General features: G+C 45.2%; 1 pseudogene; it reads left to right on the forward strand.

Annotated features, from left to right (window-relative positions):
- The first annotated feature begins 3,055 nt into the window (after positions 1–3,055).
- LOC117702107 (ATP-dependent RNA helicase DHX30-like) lies at positions 3,056–6,550 on the forward strand (annotated as a pseudogene).
- Positions 6,551–7,062: the final 512 nt, after the last annotated feature.

Genomic DNA, 7,062 nt, shown 5'->3' on the forward strand with positions numbered 1-7,062 from the left:
TGAATTTTAAGAAGAAATTGAGCATCTTTGGAGTTACTCCAGTTGTGGTGAGACAGCCACTAGACAAGAATTGCCTGTTTCCTTCTACAGACTAATTACTGTCCAGAAAAGGACACACTTGCAGAATAGTCGACTGATTATATCTGCCTAGACAGAGTAATCAGCCCTTAATAATTCTGCAGCACTAAGGTCTGTCAGATGATCCTGGGCCTGAAGGCAGAAGAACAGATGCTCCAACGTTTTGTAGTAGAGGGAATGTCCAGGTGTTTAGAGGTCTCTATAAATTGGGTAAGTTTTAGAAGCTATGCTTTGTAGTTCCCACAATTATAGTTAACTCAGTTATTCTGGATTTCTAATGGGGTTGAAAACTTATAGCCTCATAGCCAATCCTGGCTATTTACATTGAGAGAAAACATTTGAGTGAATGGTCTTTAGCTGACATTCATCCTAAAGCCAGGTTCAGAACTAAATGTTTTAGTTAGGATAGATGTCAGAGGTTCTGGTTAGTCAACAAAATGATGGACTGAGTATTAGGACTATCTTGTACCTCACTGGTACAAATTGGCATAATTATGCTCTAATTGTATTTTGAGAGAAAAGTTTGATTTTAACAGGAAGGGTGATATGTAGGAGGAGCTAAGGTGGGAGGAGTACTGAGAGGAAGAGAAAGAGTAAGAAGAGGAGGAAAAGAAGGAGAGGAGAAGCTAGGTGATGAAAGACAGAAAGGGGGGGAGACAGGGAGGCAGATGTTCATGTATCTCCATCAGTCAAAGATAGTTGTTATATCTAGGTTGGGTTGTCTGTTTCACCTCTGATTGAACAATACCAAACTTATAAAGCCTATGAGCATCATTTTTTTAAAAAAATGTATAAATGCAAAAAGCAAAAGGGGGCATAGAATAGGGGTTTTCTAAGGAGGGGAGAATGGGGAAAGGGGATGGCATCTGAAGTGTAAATGAAGGATCTAATAAATAAATTAATAATTAAATAAATAAATAAAACTATCTTGACACTAAAATTTGTTTTGAGAATTGTATATTGCAGAATGATCAGCCTTGGTGTATCTACTCAACAAGCAAGCTGGGCAGACCTTCTCAAACCTCTGAGGTCTGGGAATTCCATCTCGATGCAGTGAAGACACAGCATCAGAGGCTTATCAATTTGCTCTTTCCCCCACTCCTCTTCTAATATCTCAATGCTCATAATCAGCTTAAAGAAACTAATGAAGAGTCAGTGCCCCTATTCCCTGGGCTTGGGGACTAAGGTGGTAAATCTTGGGCTGTCTGTCTAGGAAAAAGTAGTGGTTTTGTGGAAATAGAGAGGATTAGCTAGGGATTACTGCATAGCCATAACCTATTAGTAGAAATCTGTATAATTATTGTCAAGATGAAGATATAAATTCTTAAATGGCACCAATTTACTTTGATTACAAATTTTAAGGTTTTCATTGGCCTGAGCTTCTTAGTGATATAAGAGTGAGATGAATATTGTTACTCTCATAGGCATTGTACCAGTATAACACATTTAGGAATACAAGGCTTAGACCCAGTCCTTCTTTAACTTTTGTAACTGATTTGAGATGGTCAGCCTGTGAGTTAAGGGACTATAGCAAATTCGTGACTTGGAATTTATTGTTAGGGTGTTTTCTATGTTTTATTTAGAAATAGCTGAGTGGAGTTAACAGGCAACAGTCCAGATTACCTTACATGGATAGTTGGTTTTCAAAACATCAAAAATCCACAGAATTGACATGACAAACATTTCTGTATTAATGTTCATTTTCATTAGAGACCTGTCTGCTCTGGACAGCTTCCTATATTGAATTTTAAGAAGAAATTGAGCATCTTTGGAGTTACTCCAGTTGTGGTGAGACAGCCACTAGACAAGAATTGCCTGTTTCCTTCTACAGACTAATTACTGTCCAGAAAAGGACACACTTGCAGAATAGTCGACTGATTATATCTGCCTAGACAGAGTAATCAGCCCTTAATAATTCTGCAGCACTAAGGTCTGTCAGATGATCCTGGGCCTGAAGGCAGAAGAACAGATGCTCCAACGTTTTGTAGTAGAGGGAATGTCCAGGTGTTTAGAGGTCTCTATAAATTGGGTAAGTTTTAGAAGCTATGCTTTGTAGTTCCCACAATTATAGTTAACTCAGTTATTCTGGATTTCTAATGGGGTTGAAAACTTATAGCCTCATAGCCAATCCTGGCTATTTACATTGAGAGAAAACATTTGAGTGAATGGTCTTTAGCTGACATTCATCCTAAAGCCAGGTTCAGAACTAAATGTTTTAGTTAGGATAGATGTCAGAGGTTCTGGTTAGTCAACAAAATGATAGACTGAGTATTAGGACTATCTTGTACCTCACTGGTACAAATTGGCATAATTATGCTCTAATTGTATTTTGAGAGAAAAGTTTGATTTTAACAGGAAGGGTGATATGTAGGAGGAGCTAAGGTGGGAGGAGTACTGAGAGGAAGAGAAAGAGTAAGAAGAGGAGGAAAAGAAGGAGAGGAGAAGCTAGGTGATGAAAGACAGAAAGGGGGGGAGACAGGGAGGCAGATGTTCATGTATCTCCATCAGTCAAAGATAGTTGTTATATCTAGGTTGGGTTGTCTGTTTCACCTCTGATTGAGAAATACCAAACTTATAAAGCCTTTGATTAACATTTTTTAAAAAATGTATAAGTGCAAAAAGAAAAAGGGGGCATGGGATAGGGGTTTTCTGGGGGGGGCAGAATGGGGAAAGGGGATGGCATCTGAAGTGTAAATAAAATATCCAATAAAAATGGAAAAAAAAGAATTCCTAAAATTATATCAATGATTACTACGCTTTTATATTGGGACTGCTATTAAGTCCCTCAGGCATAGGCAAAACTGCAAAGAGAACTCTTCCAGTCTCCAGACTGTTGTCAGGGTAGCCACAGCCTAAGTTCTCTTCTCTGTGGGTTGGGCCCCAACTATGTGACTCATGTGAAGCCTTTGGAGGTCTGACTACATGGAGGAGGAAGGCAGGTGCTCTGTTATTTTACTGCTTCTTCATCCTCTAGTAGGTGGTGGACGGTTCATGGATTTCCCCAGAACTCCAGCTGCAGAGTGATGACATCTTGCCTTTAGGCAAGGACTCAGGACCCTTGAGTGATCCTATCACAGGCAAGCCATACATACTCTTGTCAGAAGCAGTGGAGGTGTGCCTGAGCCAGATCCTGCTAGAGCTGTGGTGCAGGAGAGGGCCAATCTGGCAAGAGGCCCACCAGCTACCTGTGGACCCTCATCGGGACACTATCCTCAGTGCCACTAAACAACACCCAGTAGTAGACAGACATCTCTGGGGACACAGGCTGTGGGAAGACGACATGTATACCTCAGCTGCTATTGGAACACTATGTGACTGAGGGTAGAGGTGCCTGCTGCATTGTGATCATCACACAACTTCGAAGGATCTCAGTTGGCCCCTCCTTGCTTTGGAATATGGTTTTCCAGGTATGCCTGGAAAGCAAGCCTCCAGCCTGAGGTGGGGCACTGCTCTTCTGCACTGTGGGTATCCTGCTTTGGAAGTTACAGAGCAACCCCAGCCTGGACGGAAAGCCATATCATTATAGACGAGGTCTATGAGTGGGATGTGAACACATATTTCCTGCTGATTCTTCTCAAGAGTCTGCAGTGGTTCAACCCAGCCCTGTGGTTAGTGCTCCTGAGTGCTACAGGAGATAATGAGCAATTTTCCTGATACTTTGGGGGTTGCCCTGTTATCAAGGTACCTGGCTTCATGTATCCCATCAAGGAACACTACCTGGAAGATGTCTTGGCTAAGCTGGGTAAATAACAATACCCACACTGGCATTGACACCATGAGGTGAGGAATACCCTTGTATTTCAGGGTCTGGAGCTTTCCTTTGAATTCCTTCCTCCCTAGCTTTATGATAGATCATTATTTTCTTCCCAATCCTATCTCCTTGATACAAACTGGGGAATAATCATGCTTTATGTGGGACAAGTATGTGTGGGCTAGAGTTTACATACTGAGTAGCTGCTCACCTTCACTGTGTTCCTGTGTGTGACTCCCTACCCCATGACTGTGAGTGGCCTTTCTTCCCCCACTCCAGTCTGAAGATGAATGTGCACTTGATTTGGACCTTGTGACAGATCTGATTCTGCACATCAATGCCCATGGGGAGCCAGGTGGGTGCTTCCCCCCAATTTTCAGCTACACCCTTTCCCCTATTAGCTGGACCAACCAGCTCATGGCTGCAGGATCCCTTTACAGGTAGGATCCTGTGCTTTCTGCCTGGCTGGCAAGAAATCAAAGGAGTGCAACAATGGCTCAGGGGGGCCCAGGGCATGCATGAAAGCAAGTACTTCATCTTACCAGGTGAGCTTCTGCACAGTAGTGAGTCTTGCTTTTTGTGGTAGGGAGTGACCCAGCCTATACTTGTTTCTCACATTGATCATTTGGACTTCAGTTGTATCAGGGTTGGGTGAGGGATCCAAATTCTTGCCTTGCCTTCAATATGGAACTCTTCTGGCTGAACAGTGTGTAAAGCCCTTTTGTATCTTGCTATCCACCAGTGTACCCCATGATGGACCAGAAGGCCATATTCTAACAGCTTCCACTTGGGGTATGCAAGATCGTATTGGCCACCAACATTGCTGAAATCTCCATCACAGTTAACAACATTGTGCATGTCATGTATGGCAGTCTGCATAAGGAGGAACACTATGACCTGAAGACCAAGGTGGTGCCTCTATTGTGGGCCCAACTAACCTTGGGGAATGGTTCCAGTTCCCAGGTAGCCCCTTTTCTCAATCTACTGTAGACATTCTTTTTGTGTGAGGGCCACACATATAGGAAATGTTCTTCTTGAGAGGTGATGAGGTTGACTGGAGATGTGGGTAGACAAGGCCTGTAGCACATGTTGGTTTTCTGCCTTCCCCCTGGTGTCCTGCTTGGAGACTGTGTGGGTGTTGAGAGCAAATGTGATTTAGCACCAAGGCAAGGCAGGCTGCGGCCAGTCAGGTTTTGCCTACCACTTGCTCCCAGAGGAGCTGGCTGGAGAAAATGGTCTTTTTCCAAGTGCCAGAGATCCTATGCACACGTCTTGAGAACCTGGTGCTACAAGCCAAAATCCACATGCCTGAAAAGACAGTGCAGCAGAGGCAGAGTTAGAAAATGGCTGGCTCCTAGATAAAGCAGATAGGACACAGGCTTGTGAGAGCATGTTTCTTTTTGCTCTAGGCAGTGGAGTTCCTCTCTAAAGCTGTGGACAGTCCAACTATCAAGGCAATGAATGAGGCTGTGATACTGCTCCAGAAGATCAGTAAATGGAGGCTAGGAATGGTTGGGCTGTAGAGTGGCTTGTGAGAGGGACTGACAGCTGCACTGTTGCAGGGGTGCTGGACTAGCAGGAGTACCTAACTACCTTGGGGTAATGCCTGACACACATCTCTACTGACTCCTGACTGGCAAAGGCCATAGTGTTTGTTGGTTACCATCTTCCTTTGCCTGCACCCACTGCTGGTGGTTGTTTCCTGTCTTACCCAGGACACCTTCAGCACCAGTTTTCAGAACCAGGCAGAGGTAGACAAGTTTAGTCCTAGTGCATCCTATAGCCCTCTTGCTGTCTATTCACACCTCACCCATTGTGCTGAGATGGACTCTAGTTATTCTGCTGTCCTCTGTACAACATTCTCCTCTCCCAAGTGAAGGCATTGCTGAGCTATGACAGTGACAGGGACCATTTGGCCTTTGCATGGGCTGTAATTGGCTGGTAGGAGGTACTGCACTGGCAGGACTGTACCTCCAGGGAAAACTACCTCGAAGAAGAAAACCTTTTCTATGCCCCCAGCTTGTTCTTCATTCACGGTCAGCCTGGCCCCCAAGGAGGCCTCCTGAGCACTCCCTCCACTTCTCCCAGAGCTCCCATGCCCAGTCCTGAGGCAGGGTGTCTGTTCACACTGCACTTTGCCTCCCCAGGGCTCATCAAGCAGTTCTCAGAGAACATTTATGAGGCTTTCCTCATGGGAAAGCCCTCTGACTGCACACTGCCCTCTGCTCAGTGCAATGAGTACAGCGCAAAGTGCAAAGAGAAGCTGGTGAAGGGCATGCTGATGGTCGGTCCTGACCCCTACCTCATCCAGGTGCTTCCTCTAGGATCAGGTGCTCACCAGGCTTCCACCTCTTTCCAACCCTAACTCCTTGCTTGTATTTCTTTTATCCCTCTAGGTGAGGCCAGGTAAGGTTACTCAGCAAGGCAAGTTCAAACCCAAGAGTGTCACTTACAGGACCAAATCTTGCCACATCTTCCTGCACAAGTCGACCATTAACAGGTGGGTGGCAAGCAGGATTAGATACAGAGGGCCCCAGAGAATGACCAGAGGTGTAGCTTCACACAGCACTTTTCTGCCTAGGGAGGCCACCCAGTTACGGAGCTAATGGCTGACATATTTTATGGCCATCAAGTCCAGTGGAAGCATTTTGATTCAAGATTCCTCCCAGGTGCACCCACCAGCTGTGTTGCTTCTAACAGATGGGGATGTGCACATCCGAGGTGGGTACCCCTCCTACCATAACCTCTGGAGTGATGGAAACATGTAGGAAATGGGTGTGTGTGGGTAAGGTGTCTGGGAACACTGAAAGTTCCTCCAGGTGGGAAGTTAAGCATGGTGGTTGTGGCTATAGTGGCTCATTAAAGGTCTTCTCCACAGTTCCACATGGCGCAGCCCCAATGACACGAGAAAGTCCTTGGGTTTCCAAAATGGCTTTATTGGCATGATTGATGATGGTTGAATCTGGATGTGCACCCCTGTGAAACTCAGGGCAGACCTGAGTTAAATAGGGAGGGGGGAGGGGCTGGGAAAGAATACTTAATTGGCTCTGCCCTCTGGCTTTCAGGCATCTCATTAGTATATAAATCTCTCTAGGTCCTGAGGCCTGTAGTCATGCCCTCTACCTGTGCTCTTTGGGCGGGGCTGCACTGCCCTGAACATGACTGAACAGTGCAGGTCAATGGAGTTCCATGCACATGTTAGGAGCCTGGATTCTGGGAGCATGGCGGAATAA

The sequence above is a fragment of the Arvicanthis niloticus genome, unplaced genomic scaffold, assembly GCF_011762505.2.
Source record: "Arvicanthis niloticus isolate mArvNil1 unplaced genomic scaffold, mArvNil1.pat.X pat_scaffold_465_arrow_ctg1, whole genome shotgun sequence".
In the NCBI taxonomy this organism is placed as follows: domain Eukaryota; kingdom Metazoa; phylum Chordata; class Mammalia; order Rodentia; family Muridae; genus Arvicanthis; species Arvicanthis niloticus.